This window comes from Scyliorhinus canicula, chromosome 5 (genome assembly GCF_902713615.1).
Source record: "Scyliorhinus canicula chromosome 5, sScyCan1.1, whole genome shotgun sequence".
NCBI lineage: Eukaryota > Metazoa > Chordata > Chondrichthyes > Carcharhiniformes > Scyliorhinidae > Scyliorhinus > Scyliorhinus canicula.
In genome coordinates this window covers 192045614-192065475 of record NC_052150.1, presented here as the reverse complement: position 1 = coordinate 192065475, position 19862 = coordinate 192045614, and positions in this window count along the sequence as shown.

The following is a 19862-nucleotide window of genomic DNA, read 5'->3' as shown; positions in this document are numbered from 1 at the left end:
GCTGGTGTTCTGCGCTGGTTTCTTTGTTCCTGTGTCCTGCCTCGTGGGGAGAGAGAGGGGAGGAGTCCTGGAAGCCCGCACTGTTTTCTTTGTTCCTGTGTCTGGAAGCCCGCGCTGGCTGATCTCTGGCGCGAGATCGGGACCTCCGATAAGGATCGGACTTCGGGTCTTAAAGGGGCAGTCCATCACAATTTTTCAACAGCACAAAGAGATTTTTTAAAACTTTTTTCTTTTCCCTTTCTCCTGCTGCAGGTTGTAATAACCATTCTGATAGACTGAAATTGCTGCCCACAGTTTCTGTGCCCTTCAGCTGCCACCAACCTCTTGTGGGATCTTTCCCTGCACTCTCCCCGATCAGATATTGGCAGACCTCTATGTTTCAAATGACACATTCTGTATTTTCCAGAACACCCCGTCTTGACATTTGAAACATTACTATAATTTGGTTTATTGTCCCCCCATCCAATTGTACTAACCTACATCCCTGATCATTGTCATTTGTATGCATATCACAGACCAGTGTCAATACGAGTCTTGTTTTCCGTTCCAGTCCAACTTGTTTTCCATTTCTGATTGGAATGTGGTAATTGTGATATCTTGTACCCCCCACTGATCCCCTAGTCTTATTAATTTAAAATGTTCAATTGATCCTGCTTGTATTCCTAACTTCCCCATTAATGTCTAACATTGTCGTGAATCATGTAAGTCTGCCAACCCCTGGTTTACATGAGAGAACATCCTTCTGACAACGTGTATATTTTTCATTTCAGCATTTACAAAACCGCATTGAACCGTCTCTTTTTTTTTTTCCCAAACAAATTCTCCCTATTGTTCTATACATAGTAAAATTTTTATCTTATCTTAACACCTTATTCATTACCTAACCAATAGACTGTGTGTTACACTTTACATGTTTTCAACTGTTTAACAATTTAATATCAATATCGAAACATCGCTTCTTGGCTTTTGGAACAATAATTATTACATACTAAACTAACCCTCTATTAAAACATTCACAGTTTAGAAATGCGGATCAAGTTATTTAACGACACACATACCCCCCTTATCATATATATACAACAGTCCCTATCAATTTACATAAAAATAAAAAAAATTTTCTTATCAACGATTATAGCTCTTCAATGCAATATTGTTTTGTTGCATTGGTAACAATTTTCCCGCCGTAGTATCAAGCTACTAAAATTCTTAACCTATTATCATTTATCATATTGGGGTTCCTCGTCAGTCGCTGCTATCTGCTGCCGAGACCTTAATGATTCCACTGCGTAGTACATACCCCATGGAGACCACAGATCATCCATCAACTAATGTCCAGTTAGAGATGTCTGACCGGGGGTTTCACTGTCCAGTTATAATTTGATATTCTAATTTGTTTCTAACCCGGGTTCTGTCATTTAATTCCCTCAAATTTGTAGCCAATTATATCATTAGTTTCCCCCCAATCCTGTCGAACAGATTCTTCTCTGGAGTGTAGTTCTCTTCCTTCTTGCGAACTGGTTTGTTATTGGCGTGTAGTTCTCTTCCTTCTCGCGAACTGGTTTGTTATTGGAGTGTAGTTCTCTTCCTTCTTGCAAACTGGTTTGTTATTAATTTTTTCCACCTGAAAAAGCAAATGAACAGATCAAGGGTGGAGAGGGCCCTATTCTTTAATTCGGATTATCCCAGAAGTGCCCTCTCCAGGACTTCCGGATTCCTTTTGCCATCATTTATTTTTGAACTGGTTTATATTCCATATCCTTGATGTAGTCAAGCCTCCTTCTGTCATTGCACCCCTGAGTGAGATTCGAAGAATCTCAAACTCCTCTGATGCTCACTGGGTCGTGTGTTTCAAGCGTGACACAATTTCTTTTGCTCCAGACACCATGCTTCTCTAATTCAATTGTATGTGTACCCAGAATCTGAACAATCTTGTCTTTACATTTTACAGTCTCACGAATGATTTTCCCCGCAGTCTTAGTTGGTAACTTCACCCAAACTTCGTCTCCTACTTGATAATTCCCAGATTCACTTGGGTCTCCTTGTCCCTGGGGGACAGAGGTTCCAAGGTTGCTATTAAGATCAAATACTATTCTTTCAATGTCTTTATCCCAGCCTTTATTATTCTGATTCTTTATGATCCAATCCTTTACTTTTCTTACAGACCTCTCAGCCATTCCATTACTCTCAGGTGCATATTTCACGGCCCAATTGATTGTTATTCCTCTGTCAGCACAAAAGTTAATAACAGTATTGTTTCTAAAGTGTGGCGCGTTGTCCATTCGGATCGATTCTGGTCTACCTCTGGAGGTCATCATTTCTGCCAATACCCTTTTGGTTGTGGCTCCATTTGCTTTGCTGGTTGCTCTAAGGTCAATTTCTCCCGTGCAGCTATCAGCTTTGACTAAAAAATACAAATTACCGTTGCTGCTTCTGGGAAAAAGTGGTCCTGCATAATCTAATGACCACTCCTGCATTGGTTTCTCAGTTTTTATGCTCCCATATGTTTTATTTCCTCTCTGTCCTCCACAGGCCATACATCTCTCACATTTTCTCCTTACTGCAGTTAAATGTTGTCTCCAATAGGCTATTTTAATTCCCAACTTCTTCAACTCCCTTGCGACTACAACATGACCCCCATGTCCTGTGGCTTCATGTACTTGCTTAATTATCATTTGATGGTCGGCTGCTGAGTTCCCAAGAGTCCCCAAGATTATTGTCCTAAGTCTGGCTAATTCATCCACTTCCTGATTCCCCTTACACAGTTCCCCAATTCCTTTTGTGTGTGCTTTTTGATGAATTGTCTGGATCTCCATATCGGCTAAAATTTTATCTATCTCTTCCCACTGTTCTTTCTGTTCCAGTAGTTTATTTCTACCGTTCGTCCAACCATTTAGTTTCCAAAACTCCAAATCTTTCTCCAATCCTTGCTGCACGAAAAAGCTATCGGTTACAACGGTAACTTCCTGCAGCTTTCGCTGGTGACACTCCTTTAACCCTTGCAATACTCCCTCTACCTCAGCTGTCTGAGCTGATCCAATGATTATTCCCTGTTCCTCCACTACTATGTTTCCTGAATTTTTAAAAATGAATGCCCATCTGGCTTGTTCTTCGTCCTTCTTGACTTTACTACCATCAGTATATAATACCCAAGCATTCACCAACTCCGTTTTACTAACTGGCTCCTCAAGTTTCTGTCCCTTTTGAATGTTATGAACAAACATTAAGTCAGGGTTTAGAAGAATGGTTTCCCATCTTTCCCATCGAGCTGTATTCGCGCCTTGCTGGCAAATCTGTCTCTTGGTTAGCTCCTTTAACTCCAAAAACTCAGTTGTGACATAAATTTTCTTACCACCCGACAAGTTTTCTATCTCTGCTATTCTCTTTGTTATAGCTGCTGGACATTTCTCGATGTTTGAAAACTTTTGTTCAGCTCTCGACCAGTTTCCTGTCAGATGTTTGATAGGTGTCTGATTGCTAAGATTAGCAAGTACCATACCATATCCATTTTTATATATGTCTAATTTAATGCTTAAATCATCCTCTTCTTGTCTCCCAACTAATGACCCCGACATCGCAATTGCTGTCTTTAACTGATCTAACCCTCTCTGGGCCTCGCTGGTCCAAATAAAATCCCCTTTCAAGGTTTGATAAATGGCTTTACAATAGAGACTGAAGTCCTTCACTACTGGCCTTAGATATCCCAACATTCCCATTATTTTTTGAACCCCTTTTTTCGAAACAGGCGCAGTAATTTCAGCTATCTTCTTCCTCATTTCAATACTGGCCTCTCTACCTTCCTTCGATACTGAATAACCCAAATAGTTGACTTCGCTTCTCCCAATTTGACATTTCTTTAGCCCTATTTTAAAGCCTGCTTCACTAAGTGTCTTAATGATCCTGGCCACTCTTTCCACATGTTTGTCCTGATCGTCATCTCCAATTAATATATCATCGATATATACCAAAGCCAAATCATCTTTAATCAGCTCCCTGATTATTGCCTGAAAGTGATTTGGAGAATTAACATATCCCTGTGGAAGTCTACAATATACATAATGCTTAGTTCCAAAGGTGAATGCTGTTTTCTCCCTGCTGTCTGGGTCTAATGGAACACTCCAGAATCCATTCGCCAAATCTATACTGGTTAAGTAAGTTTTTCCCGCGACTTGCTCTAAGGTAGCTTGTGGATTTATTAAATATCTCTTGTCCTTCTTTGTGACTTTATTTAAAGCTTTGTAATTTGTTACCATTCTAAATGTACCATCTGGTTTTCTTACTACCTGAAGTGGACTATTTGTTGAGGCATATGTGACCCCTTGAATAATCCCCTGCTGCTCCAATTCCTTGATTATTATCTCCAGCTCGCTCTTAGCTCCTCTAGGCAAAGGATACTGTTTTTGAGGTCTGTGTTGTCCCCCGTGAATTGTGTGTTGAAATTGCTGGCTAATCAAACCTGTGTCATTCTTACCTATCGCTAGGTTTGCTCCCATCAGTACTTCTTCCATCTTCTTCCAAGCTTCGTCATTTAAAATACTTTTCTCTTTCTGTTTCCTTATTTCCTCCATGTTATCAATTGGTTTTAATATCCTTATTTTTCCAGTATCTATTTTTATTAAATCTTTCCCTGCCATCAGATTATCAGTTCCTGATATTGCCAGTAATTCTCCCAATCTAACTTCTGGTCTAATATCCTTATTCCCTAATGCTCCTTCTACTATGTATTTCTTTCCTGTCGGATTTCCAGCTTCTTCCCTTCTCATTGATATCTCAGCCCCTGTGTCCACTATAAATCTTTCCCCCTTGTATACTACTACTAATTCTCCTTTGTCTGTTTCTGTTGTTAGATTTTGTATAGCCTGTTTAAGGGAAGAAGCCGAATCCTGTCAATATATACCGGGGCCTCCTCTGCCTCCTCCTCGGAATCCCCCTCGCGAGCGTCCCGGATACCCTTCTGGTGGTTGATATCTACCTTGCTCAATCCTCCCCTGACCAGCTGCTCTTCTTCTCCTATCCTCAATGAATCTGTCTCTTTCCTCCTGGCTGAGGGCTAGGAATTGTTCCCTTGGTAAATAATCTAGATTTTGTGGTGGAGGTGGCCCTTGTGACCGCAAATTATACCCATGTTGTGGCATTGCTGGTTGTGCTGGATTTTGTTCCGATTTGTCAGGTATCTGTCGGTTTGGTGGTCTGATCTGAGCATTTTGTGTTGAAACATTATTTTGGGCAGCTGCTCTTTTTTGTTCCCCTTTTGTGTGTTTATCCTTAAATGCTTTGCCTGCCAAATCAAATTTAACCAGTTCTCTTCCTATTTCTCTTCTAGAGGTCGTTAACAGTATTGTTGAGAGGCTTTTTCCTCCTGGAATCTTGGGTCCTAATTCCCTCAGGAATCTGACTACATCGACCCCCTCTTCCTTATTAACCTCATATATTCGGTCGATATATGGTGTGAGGTGTTCCCCTGCATATGCTGCCTCTGTCATCTCTTTCATTAAATTAGCTCTCTCATTTCCCAAATCTAACTCGTTTATTAAATCTGAGACTTCGTCTGTAACTATTTCTCCCACTGTATGTAAATCAATCAATTTGGTGGATTCTCCTGATGCCCCCATTTTCTTCGCTAACTGTTTTAACCTCTGTGAATACTCAATTCTACTCTCCCCATGTTTCTTTGGGCCTGCTGTCTTCATTACGGCTGCTACTATTTTATACGGTACCATGCCTCCCTGTCCTTCCTCTGGACCTGGTGTAAATGACTGAACTATTTTCTCACTTCTGGGGCATGGTGTTCTCAAAGGGGCACCTCTATCTGGGTCCCTATATTCGGAGAAATGTATCCGTCGTCGTACCGGTTCTTCCTCAAAATAGGGGGTACTATGTTGTGCAAACTCTTCCACCGATTCTATATATTCTTCAAACCTTGCACTTGGTACTTGGCTATCTCGTGGAGCATAACTTGCCCTATCCATTGGAGTAGGAGCAGTTTTTTGGGGTCTTGGACGATTCTGTATCCTTTCCTGTGGTCTTAATGCTGCTATTATCTGGCCTTGTGTTTCTGTGCTGTTCCTTACCCTACTCATGGCTCTTCCGAAACTGTCATACCCTTTGCTCATTTGCCAAATTTTTGCTTTGGGGGTAACGTTTGGTAATTCTAGTAATTTCGTAGAATCAATTTGTTGACTTCCGCCTAATATTTCTCCTATTTTAAGTCCCCTAGCTGTAACCTCTCTTTCCCATCCTTCCTGATCTCTATGGTGTACCATTTCTGCTTCTGGATTATAAATATAATACGGTACATCCTTATTTACTGGTTGATAAGTGGAAGGTTGTTGGTGTTTCCAGTGATCGCTATAATCCCCTATTTCTAATGGTTTAGAATTTTTTCTATTCCCTATTCCTCTCTTTGGTTTGACTATTTCCTCATTCTCGGATGAGGATGATAATTCTTCCTGTCCCATCACAGGAGGCGCCATAATCCCAACTATGCCTTGTTCCTCTTCACTTTCTTGTGGTTCAACGAAATGATCGATAAACGCTTCTTTCTTATGTGTGGCAGATTGCTGAGGCCAATTTTCTTCCTGAAACAGACTTGGCTCTGGGTATTGAAAATTGTATCCCGTTGGGAAATTTTCACAGGGGTCCGAATTCTCTCGGCTATCTGATTCTAGGCCTGATTCCTCGTCACTTTCCATTTCTAATGGTTCATTTTTCTGCAGTTGTTTTATATATTTGCCTACCACTTCAGAGTTACTTTTGGGTTTACTAGGGATCTGTATTATTTCTGTCCTGTTTACTCCGTCAATGATTTTAATCAGTTTGGAACACACTTTGCCCACTTGAGCAGCTGCATGCTTCTGTCTGTGTCCAAATACGATTAGTGATTCAGCTCGCTTTTCAAATGCAAACTGACAAAGTGCTTTAAGGACCCTGACTGAATCTGTATATTGCAGGGCTTTTGGCACTCTAACAAAGAGGGAGATATCTCCGTCTGGATACATATCTCCTGTCCAGGATTTCTTTTGCTCTTTTAATTTCTTCCATTCCCTTTTCATTTCTACATTTCTCTTGACCGTATCCCAGGGCATGAGAATTACCCTAATTGCCATTTTCGGATTTTTAGTTCTGTTCCTGGTTGTCCCTTTCAGGTGCACTCTGAAATTAAGGATAAGTACCCTTTCTGGGCCCTATCCAAGGCTGACCAAGGCACTATCTTCCTGCTTTAGTTAAGGGTCGATTGATTATTGGTTTCTGAAGATAAGCGTCCCTATTTTCCAGAAAATGTCCGCACAATCTGCCTTACTCTGAGGATGATTTATTCTTTAGCCCCTTTTACCAGTAATGGATGCAAGATTTTAGTGCTATCACCAAAATGTCTTGCAGACTTTTTCTCAGGGTCAGTATCTTCTAGTCTACTGATTTTCACACCCAACCTGAGCTTCAGTCCCCTCGATCCACAGAATATCCTTACAAAAGCCAATCACACCTGACTTTCCAAACTAAACTCGGCAGGTAAAGTTTGACTCACACATAGACTAGAAACGTCTAATATTCTAGCCTTTTTGCCGGTTAGAAACTTCTAATATTCCAACCGTTTCGTGGGAACTAGAAACTTCTAATATTCTAGCCCCTACTCTGCTTAACTAGAAACTTCTAATATTCTAGCCTCGCTTTACCTAGAAACTTCTAATATTCTAGGCCTCCACGCTGGGCGCCATGTTTTTCTAAATTCACCTCTCTGTTTTAGAATTCCCCTTATATTTAAGAACAAAAGGGCCAATATTCTAAAACGGCGAACAGGGAACTCCCTCCCTGACTCCAGTACAGGCCTCTGTGAGTGCTATTCGGGTCAAACTCTCCTTTCAAGTTATCCCCCGGTATAACTCATACCTTCACTGAAGAATTTTACTTACTTACCCCTTAATAGCATCGATGTCCCGGGTCCTGCGTTCTTAAGGAAGCGAAGTAAGCTAATAACCACTTTTTCAGGTTAAATTATTTTATTATTAACATACTCTTTTCTATTTCATTAAATTAAAAACATTATTTACTTTTGGATGTTGTCTGGTTGGTTGTTGAGGCCTTCAGACTCTCTCTCTCTCTCTTTCTCTTTCAAGTCTCCTGGTCATCTCTCCTGGTGCAGTTTTCTCTTTTTCTCCTCTTCTGTCTTCATTGGCTGCTGCTCCCTCGCATTCTTCTCTTGGGCCGTCTGCTCTTCTGTCTCTCCTGCCGCTGGGCCGCTTCTCTCCTGGGCCTTCCCGCTCCTGGGCCGCTCCGCTCCTGCTGCTGCTCCTGCTGTCCTTCTTCCTTCTTCTGGTGCCGCTGGTGTTCTGCGCTGGTTTCTTTGTTCCTGTGTCCTGCCTCGTGGGGAGAGAGAGGGGAGGAGTCCTGGAAGCCCGCGCTGTTTTCTTTGTTCCTGTGTCTGGAAGCCCGCGCTGGCTGATCTCTGGCGCGAGATCGGGACCTCCGATAAGGATCGGACTTCGGGTCTTAAAGGGGCAGTCCATCACAATTTTTCAACAGCACAAAGAGATTTTTTAAAACTTTTTTCTTTTCCCTTTCTCCTGCTGCAGGTTGTAATAACCATTCTGATAGACTGAAATTGCTGCCCACAGTTTCTGTGCCCTTCAGCTGCCACCAACCTCTTGTGGGATCTTTCCCTGCACTCTCCCCGATCAGATATTGGCAGACCTCTATGTTTCAAATGACACATTCTGTATTTTCCAGAACACTCTGCATCAGAAGTGTTCCATAGGAACAGATGATGGAAGGTATTGAAGGTGTTCGCGTCTATGTCGATGACATAGCCATCTGGTCCACCACCCCGTAGGAGCATGTTAATCGCCTCCAGCGCGTATTCAGACGTATACATGAGCATGGCCTCCGCCTCAACAGGGCCAAATGCTCTTTTGGTCAGACAGAAATTAAGTTCCTCGGGGGCCATATCTCCCAATTGGGTGTGCAGCCGGATGCGGACAAGGTAGCTGCCATCACAGCTATGAAGACACCGGAGGACAAGAAGGCGGTCCTCCGCTTTCTGGGCATGGTCAACTTTTTAGGGAAATTCATCCCTAACCTCACCTCTCATACCACGGCTCTCAGGAACCTGGTCAGGAAGACGACAGACTTCCAATGGCTCCCTGCCCACGAGCGTGAATGGAGGGAACTTGAGGCAAAACTGATCACGGCCACAGTCTTAGCTTTCTTTGATCCAGCAAAGGAGACCAAAATTTTGACTGATGCCAGTCAATCCGGCATTGGAGCAGTGCTCCTTCAACGTGATGAGGCCTCATCATGAGCCCCCGTTGCATATGCGTCGCATGCGATGACCCCCACGGAGCAGCGCTACGCGCAGATAAAAAAGGAGTGCCTGGGCCTTCTGACTGGTGTTGTTAAAATCCACGATTATGCCTACGGACTTCCTCAGTTCACCGTTGAGACCGACCATCGCCCGCTGGTCAATATAATACAGTAAGACTTGAACGACATGATGCCTTGCCTCCAGCGTATTCTTCTCAAGCTCCGGCGATATGACTTCCAGCTGGTATACACCCCAGGCAAGGATCTCATTGTTGCTGACGCTCTCGCCAGGTCAGTTAACACTCCATGTGACCCAGAAGGATTTGTCTGCCAGGTTAACGCCCATGTGGCATTCGCGGCCTCCAATCTACCTGCCTCGGATGAACGCCTCGTCCAAATTCGCCGCGAGACGGCGGCTGACCCCCTGCTCCAGCGTGTCATGTGCCACCTAATGGACGGGTGGCTCAAGGGCCAATGCCCTCAATTCTATAATGTCAGAGATGATCTGGCGGTGGTAGACGGGGTTCTTCTAAAACTGGACCGCATTGTCATCCCGCATAACATGTGCCAGCTTGTCCTGGAACAGCTACACGAGGGCCACCTTGGCGTGGAAAAGAGCCGCCGATGGGCCGAGAGGCAGTGTACTGGCCCAACATTAATGAGGACATAGCCAACACAGTGCTCAACTGCCCCACTTGTCAGCGATTCCAGCCGGCCCAACCACGTGAAACCCTGCAGCCCCATGTGTTGGCCACGTCACCATGGACCAAGGTGGGCATTGATCTGTTCCAAGCGCTTGGTAGAGACTATATCCTGATCGTGGACTACTTTTTGAATTACCCGGAGGTGATACGGTTGCACAACCTCACCTCGTCTGCAGTCATTCGTGCATGTAAAGAAACCTTTGCTCGACACGGCATCCCGCTCACGGTTATGTCAGACAATGGCCCCTGCTTCGCCAGCCAAGAATGGTCCAACTTTGCCAGGCGGTACAATTTTGCCCACGTAACGTCCAGTCCCCTGTACCTCCAATCCAACGGCAAAACATAGCGTCAAAAGTCTCCTATGCAAGGCTGCCTATCCTGGGTCTGATTTCTACCTTGCCTTGCTGGCCTATCGCTCTGCCCCACTGTCACTGGCCTGTCGCCAGCCCAACTACTCATGAATCGCACCCTGAGGACAACGGTGCCGTCCATCCATGTCCTGGACCTTGACCACGTTCCGGTCCTTCGCCGGATGCAGCTGGCTGGTGCACAGCACAAGGTGGCTCATGACTCCCGTGCAGCTGATCTCCTTGCTCTGGCTCCCGATGACAATGCCGTGTCCATTTTCCGGATGGTGGCTGGTCTGCAATCGCTGTTGTCCTTCGGCAGGTGGCCCCCCGCTCGTTCCTGGTTCGTCTACCAGATGGCTCTATTCTGCGCCGCAATCGACGCGCCCTTCGTCTCGTTCCACGCTCGACACGTGATCCTCCGGTATCGCCTCGCCGTCATGATGACCCTGCCACGGACTATGCTGAGCTCCCTGTCACTCTGGCTCCCCCTGACTCTGACACAGTCCAGCCTGATCGTGAACCGGCAGCTCTCGACCCACCCTTGAGGCGGTCAACCAGAATTCGTCGCCCACCTCAGAGACTAAATTTATGAACTTTTCGAATTTATGGGATCTCTGAATTGTTTTGTTGCTTTGTTTGATCGTTTCCCTGGTTTGTATATAATGTTGATCTGGTTACTCTTTTGTTGCATACTGTTTCTCTGTACCCTCCCCAAACACCTCCGCTGGTGTCCCCCCCCCCCCCCCCCCCCGCATCTCCATCACAGGGTGCTGCCCTCCCCCCCAACACAGGATGCTGTCGTCCAGCCTCTCTCCTCTTCCTCTCCCTGGTTCTCAGCGGAGACAGTAGTGCTCACTTCCTTCTTCCCTATTGGAGGTCATGGGCCTGGTTCCCATTTTTAAAAAGCAGTGGGATGCACGGCAGCACAAAGTCACGGCTGTAGGGTGGGAATTCGCTGAGAGCAGAAGAAGCAACATTCAGCCCGCTAAGTTTATGACAATGTATTCAAATTCATGTTCATCAGGTTAGGTCTCTGATGCTCGATCAATGACTCCAGAAGCGAGATTGGACGACAATTGAAGGCTTTATTGGACTAGATGGTTCCCCCAGCAGCGCAGGTACAGAATGCAGCTGCTAGGGAGACACGGGCTCTTATACTCCACCTTACTGGGTGGAACCAGCAGGCAGGCTTCACCAATGATATTGCTGTCTCAGGTACCTCCCACACCAGTGGTCTTACAGCCTCAACCTGGGTACCGTAATACCCCTAATACCAACTACCACAGGCTCTTTCTGGGCGTGAAGCTGATCATGTCATTGGAGAGGGCCTGGGAAGATCGCAATCTGAAACCTCGCTCACGCAAGTCCTGTTTTTGGCCTCTCCTGATATTGAACAGCCATGACGGGATTAGCACCTGCGGCTAACAGGGCCCACTAAATCACACTCATAGTGTGTGGCAAGGAAGTTTGGACTGTCAATGAAAATGTGTTTAAATGCTCTGAAATGAATGGAGAACATAAGAGGCTCCTGCCACGAGGTGTCAGTGTAACACCACAAGGCAAAAGACTTGAATATTTGAAAGTCTATGGATTCTTGTTCTAAATCTCTGGTCAAAGCCGCGAGTCATTTGCAAAACATAACAACTGCTGGACATTGCGTGAATGGTTCAAGCAATTGGAAAATTCCATTCAGACTGAGAACAGTCATGAACAGTTCTGTCTCATATGGTCAATATGTGTGGGTGGCAACGCACCACCGGAAGGTACAATTACTCTGTAAAAAGGGGAATGACTTATTGAGCAAACATGAATCAGTGGAGCTTTGATGGAAATGTATGTATAATGAGTGTTTATTGTCTGAGTCATGTTATTGCAATGTTCACAAGCTTAGCAATAATAAGCATGAAGGAAGGAGTCTGCCAGATCTCATGCCATTTTATTCCATGTAAGCAAACTGGGATTACCGAGTAATGGTTCACTCCATCTGATTTTTTTTTTGCACAGTAAATGAATTAAGGAGAAGCAGACACAAAGGACTGCCAATTGTGGTTGAATTGTAAAGACTTTTCCACAAATTGTGACTCATAAATTGAGGTTAAGCACTGGAACTGGAAACTGAAAACACTTGCTCAAAAAACATCACAATATGCCTTTCTAACCCCACTTCCCCTTCACCATGGATATGCATCCATGGTAACGAAAACAATTGAATCTGTAAATGACCACAAACCTTCATTTCTTAGATTACATAACCTCTTTGCTTTACTTTATCCCCCTCAATGCATTAGGCGATTCTTAAAATCGTGCTTTTATTTTGGAATACTTTCAAGTTAGGGCACTCGGGACAAGGGGTGATGGGGGGGGGGGGGGGGGGGGGCTCTGCTGCTACAAGGCATAGAAGAAGAATATATAAATGTTAATTTTTCATTAAAAATATGTCTTGCTTACATTGAATGCATAATTTGCAGCTGCCATTTTAGCATTCGGTAATGACGCCAATAAAATTAATGCAAATTCTGGGGTGGCGCGGCGGCGCAGTGGTTAGCACCGCTGCCTCACGGCGCTGAGGACCCGGGTTCGAATCCCTGCTCTGGGTCACTGTCCGTGGGGAGTTTGCACATTCTCCCTGTGTCTGCGTGGGTCTCACCCCCACAGCCCAAAATGATGTGCAGAGTATGTGGATTGGCCACACTAAATTGCCCCTTAATTGGGGAAAAAAGAGAATTGGGTACTCTAAACTTAAAAAAAATTGAATGCAAACTCTACAGAAAAAAAGTTTGCTGCTAACCTCAAAAAAGTTAGACAAAAAAGTTAGCTAAGGAAAGTTGGGCTTTCTGCTTCTCAAGGTAATGGTGTATGTAATAGAGTACACAGCACCTATTTATGAGGCATATACTGGCTTACAAAGCCTCCAATATGGTGGTCAGGAAACGTGTGAACATCACCTGCTGGGAAAGCACTGTCCACCTTTGGTAACATGCATTTGTCAATTTGTCTATAGAACATAGAACATAGAACATAGAACGATACAGCGCAGTACAGGCCCTTCGGCCCTCAATGTTGCACCGACATGGAAAAAATCTAAAGGCCATCTAACCTACACTATGCCCTTATCATCCATATGCTTATCCAATAAATTTTTAAATGCCCTCAATGTTGGCGTGTTCACTACTGTTGCAGGTAGGGCATTCCACGGCCTCACCACTCTTTGCGTAAAAAACCCACCTCTGACCTCTGTCCTATATCTATTACCCCTCAATTTAAGGCTATGTCCCCTCGTGCTAGCCACCTCCATCCGCGGGAGAAGGTTCTCGCTGTCCACCCTATCTAACCCTCTGATCATTTTGTATGCCTCTATTAAGTCACCTCTTAACCTTCTTCTCTCTAACGAAAACAACCTCAAGTCCATCAGCCTTTCCTCATAAGATTTTCCCTCCATACCAGGCAACATCCTGGTAAATCTCCTCTGCACCCGTTCCAAAGCTTCCACGTCCTTCCTATAATGAGGCGACCAGAACTGTACGCAATACTCCAAATGCGGCCGTACTAGAGTTTTGTACAACTGCAACATGACCTCATGGCTCCGGAACTCAATCCCTCCACCAATAAAGGCCAACACACCATAGGCCTTCTTCACAACCCTATCAACCTGGGTGGCAACTTTCAGGGATCTATGTACATGGACACCGAGATCCCTCTGCTCATCCACACTACCAAGAATTTTACCATTAGCCAAATATTCCGCATTTCTGTTATTCTTTCCAAAGTGAATCACCTCACACTTCTCCACATTAAACTCCATTTGCCACCTCTCAGCCCAGCTCTGCAGCTTATCTATGTCCCTCTGTAACCTGCAACATCCTTCCACACTGTCTACAACTCCACCGACTTTAGTGTCGTCTGCAAATTTACTCACCCATCCTTCTGCGTCCTCCTCTAGGTCATTTATAAAAATGACAAACAGCAACGGCCCCAGAACAGATCCTTGTGGTACGCCACTCGTAACTGAACTCCATTCTGAACATTTCCCATCAACTACCACTCTCTGTCTTCTTTCAACTAGCCAATTTCTGATCCACATTTCTAAATCACCCTCAATCCCCAGCCTCCGTATTTTCTGCAATAGCCGACCGTGGGGAACCTTATCAAACGCTTTACTGAAATCCATATACACCACATCAACTGCTCTACCCTCGTCTACCTGTTCAGTCACCTTCTCAAAGAACTCGATAAGGTTTGTGAGGCATGACCTACCCTTCACAAAACCATGCTGACTGTCCCTAATCATATTATTCCTATCTAGATGATTATAAATCGTATCTTTTATAATCCTCTCCAAGACTTTACCCACCACAGACGTTAGGCTCACTATAAGGGCCTCCCCACTCCAAGAATGACATTATATGTATCCAAGGCAGCTCACGCCAACACTAGGTCCACTTAGAAAAAACAGGCCGTAGAACCAACTACCTACCTCAGGTAGGGTTTTCAAATTTACTTGCTTGAATATGAAGCTCGGAGGAGCAACAGTTATCCTCCCAACCTCACACTTAATGGGATCTCACCACCCCTTGCCGCCATCTCAATCATCATCAGCGTTATTCCTGACTCCCCTCATTTGCCACTGCACCACGAGCCCTCACACATTCCCGCCCAACACCAGCTTCTTATTGTCCACCATCTCATCCTCCAATCCTGACCCCTGAACTCCAATCCCGCCCTGCTCCCCCATTACTCTCCAACACCATCAGCCTTCTATCCTTCCCTCTCCTTGGCTCTGATCCCGAGACCACACCACGGGCGTTAACATGACAGTACCCAAATGTCTACCATCATATCACAGCATATTTGTATTGAACAATCTAATCGTATATGAGTAGATGAGACATTTAATAAGTCTCAAGTGCATTAAATTGTGGTTTTCAGGTTCTTGCCTGTGAGCTAAATAATTGTGGGTTTGCATTGTTTGCATTTCAGTCCACGATAGGAGCACATATTCTACAATGATACTTCATGTTATTGTTGCAGAAGGCAGTCACACCCCCAAAGCTAGGGTCTCCTGATTTGGTCCGTGGTCAGGGACAGGAGGGTTCAACTATGAGTGAGATAAATAAGGGGATGGAGAAGGTCGAAGTGGAGGAGCCTGAGCCCTTGCAATTGTCCAACATGTTTGGGATTCTTGCAGCTCGCATGATGGGGGGCTGCAGAGTTGATGAATGAACTGACTAATAATAATAATCGCTTATTGTCACAAGTAGGCTTCAATGAAGTTACTGTGAAAAGCCCCTAGTCGCCACATTCCGGCACCTGCTTGGTGAGGCTGGTATGGGAATTGAACCGTGCTGCTGGCATTGTTCTGCATTACAAGCCAGCTGTTTAGCCCACTGTGCTAAACCAGCCCCCGGTTTATGGCACTGTGGTGCAGGGAGACACTCATGTCAGGGGAGTAGTGGTAGCAGAGACCAGTATAGTCAGGGGAGTAGACACAGTCCTTTGCAGTCAGAAGCATCAGTCCAGAAGGCTGGTTTGCCTGCCCAGTGCCAGAGCTCGGGACATCTGCTCGGGGCTGGAGAGAACTTGCAAGGGGAGGGGCATGATCCAATTGTCATGGTCTATTGGACTAGGAGAGACACTCTGCTTAGTGATTATGAACAACTAGGGGTTAACATAAAAAGCAGAACTATAAAAGTAATAAGCTCTGGACTGCTACCTGACCCATGCACAAATTGGCATGGGGTAAATGAAACTAGCACATTTTTATGGTGCTGCCATATTTAAATAGCTTATCAAGCGCAATGAGGCCTACTATCAAGCCCGTGGACTCCGATAATATGCTGCCCGCACCATAAACTGTTTAGTGTGGGCAGTCGGGTGGTAATGGGCAGTCCAACATTTTACAAAACATTTTCAAAAGGCAGGAAGGAGGGGACATTCTATTTTCATGTACTGCTCTTTGCCGATTGGAGGACAGTCCCTCTAAGTTAGAACCCTAATTTCTTCCTTCCCACCAACAACCTTAAACCCACAACACCACCGCCCTTCCTGTCCTGGCAAACTCTCCTACTCAAGACCCCAGGCTTACCTGGCCCCGGGATCTATGGGCCTTCTTCCTCCTCCTCTGGTAATCCGGGCATTGCCCACTGGCGTGCTCCTAATGCTGTAGCAGCTAATGGAGCTGACGGCCAATCAGATTGGCTGGCATCTCCCAAGGGCAGGACTTCCTCCCCAGTGGTAAGCGGTGTCCTACTTGGCCTTGTTTAGCCTGACCACTACACATTATGGCTGCGGAGCGGGGCCCGGCAGGGAGTGGGTCAGCTTTCCGCCAACTTTGATTCTGGAGGGGCAAGCCATCAGCCACCCCAGCCCATCATAGTATTCAGCACGCTGTTTCGGAATGCATGAAGCATTCATAACAAAACAGGTGAATTGATAGCGAAAGTAGAAATAAATATGTACGAATTGATAGCCATTTCAGAAATGTGGTTGCAAGGGGACCAAGACTGGAACCTAAATATTCAAGGATAATTGGCATTATGGAAGGATGGGAAGCTAGGAAAAGGTGGTGCGGTATCTCTGTTAATTAAGATGACTTTAGTTCAGCAGATCAAGATGTAAAATCAGTTTTGGTAGGGATAAGAAGTGGCAAAATAAGAAATCAGTTGTCGGAGTAATTTATAATACCAATTCCCCACGCCCCACAACCAATGCACTGCAGGACAGAGTAGAAAGGAAGAAAAAGGAAGTGAGAAAGGTACTGCAATAATCATCTGTGATTTCTATCTTAATATGGATTAGATGAATCAGATTGGCAAAGGTCGCCTGGATGATGAGTTCAAAGATGATAATAATAATTTTTAAAATATATAAATTTAGAGTACCAAATTATTTTTTTCCAATTAAGGGGCAATTTAGCGTGGGCAATCCATCTATCCTGCACATTTTTTTTGGTTGTGGGGGCAAAACCCATGCAAACAATAGTAATAACCTTTATTGTCACAAGTAGGCTTACATTAAAACTGCAATGAAGTTATTGGGAAAAGCCCCAAGTCGCCACATTCCGGCGCCTGTTTGGGCACACAGAGGGATAATTCAGAATGTCCAATTCACCTAACAGCACACCTTTTGGGACTTGTGGGAGGAAACCGGAGCACCTGGAGGAAACCCATGCAGTCACGGGGAGAACGTGCAGAATCCACACAGACAGTGACCCAAGCCGGGAATTGAACCTGGGACCCTGACGCTGTGAAGTAAACGGCTAACCACTGTGCTACCGTGCTGCGCATTAAGTTCAGATGAGTTCATTCAGGACAATTTCGTAGAGCAGTACGTACTAATGCCAATCAGGGAGCAAGATCATTTAAACCAATTAAATAGGATTAATTCATGATCTCACGGTGGCACAGTGGTTAGCACTGCTGCCTCACAGCTCCTAGGTTCAATTCCAACTTCGGGTGACTGTCTATATGGAGTTTGTACTTTCTCCCTGTGTCTACGTGGGTTTCCTCCGGGTGCTCCGCTTACCTCCCACTGTCCAAAGAATTGCAGGTTAGGTGGATTGGCCATGCTAAATTGTCCCCTAGTATCCAAAAGGTTAGGTGGTGTTACTGGGTCACTGGGATAGGGTGGAGGTATGGACTTAGGGAGGGTGCTCTTTCTATGGGCCGGTGCAGACTCGATGGGCTGAATGGCCTCCTTCTGCATTGTAAATTCTATGATTCAATGACCTCAAAGTAAAGGACCGTCTAAGCAACAGTGATCATACTTTCGCACAGATACATTGGTTGTGATCATCCAAAATAACCCAAATCCTGGAAAGATCCCAGCAGATTGAAAAATCATAAATGGAACACCTCTATTCAAGAATGGAGGGTGACAGAAAGCAGGAAATTATCGCTGGTTCGCCTAACATCTGTCCTTGGAAAGATGTTCGAATCCATTATTCAGGAAGCATTGGAAAACAGTTAGAAAACCATAATACAATCAGGCAGAGTCAAAATGGCTTTATAAAAAAGAAATTGCGCATGAGTTATTCATTAGAGTGCTTTGAGGAACTATTAAACAAGGTGAACGAAGAGGAACCTGTAACACGGTGTACATAGATTTCTGAAAGGCATTCGAAAAGGTCACAGCACAAAATAAGAACTCATGTTGTCGGAGTTAACATATTAGCATGCATAGAGGATTGGTTAGCTAATGGCAAGTAGATGATAGGGATAAATGTGTCATTTTCAGGTTGGCAAGCTGTTACTAGTGGTGTAACACAGGAATAAGTGCTGGGGCCTTAAAATATTTACAATTACTTTAATGAAGGGACCAAATGTATGGGTTGTCAAATGTGCTAATCACACAATGATAAGAACATAAGAACTAGGAGCAGGAGTAGGCCATCTGGCCCCTCGGGCCTGCTCCGCCATTCAATGAGATCATGGCTGATCTTTTGTGGACTCAGCTCCACTTTCCGGCCCGAACACCATAACCCTTAATCCCTTTATTCTTCAAAAAACTATCTATCTTTATCTTAAAAACATTTAATGAAGGAGCCTCAACTGCTTCACTGGGCAAGGAATTCCATAGATTCACAACCCTTTTGGTGAAGAAGTTCCTCCTAAACTCAGTCCTAAATCTACTTCCCCTTATTTTGAGGCTATGCCCCCTAGTTCTGCTTTCACCCACCAGTGGAAACAACATGCCCGCATCTATCCTATTTATTCCCTTCATAATTTTATATGTTTCTATAAGATCCCCCCTCATCCTTCTAAATTCCAATCAGTACAGTCCCAGTCTACTCAACCTCTCCTCGTAATACAACCCCTTCAGCTCTGGGATTAACCTAGTGAATCTCCTCTGCACACCCTCCAGTGCCAGTACGTCCTTTCTCAGGTAAGGAGACCAAAACTGAACACAATACTCCAGGTGTGGCCTCACTAACACCTTATACAATTGCAGCATAACCTCCCTAGTCTTAAACTCCATCCTTCTAGCAATGAAGGACAAAATTCCATTTGCCTTCTTAATCACCTGTTGCACCTGTAAACCAACTTTTTGCGACTCATGCACTAGCACACCCAGGTCTCTCTGCACAGCAGCATGTTTTAATATTTTATCATTTAAATAATAATCCCTTTGGCTGTTATTCCTACCAAAATGGATAACCTCACATTTGTCAACATTGTATTCCATCTGCCAGACCCTAGCCCATTCACTTAACCTATTCAAATCCCTCTGCAGACTTCCGGTATCCTCTGCACTTTTTGCTTTACCACTCATCTTAGTGTCATCTGCAAACTTGGACACATTGCCCTTGGTCCCCAACTCCAAATCATCTACGTAAATTGTGAACAATTGTGGGCCCAACACTGATCCCTTTTTTAAAATTAAATTTAGAGTACCCAATTATTATTTTTCCCAACTAAGGGGCAATTTAGTGTGGCCAATCCACCTAACCTGCACATCTTTTGGGTTGTGTGGGTGAAACCCACGTAGACACGGGGAGAATGTGCAAACTCCACACGGA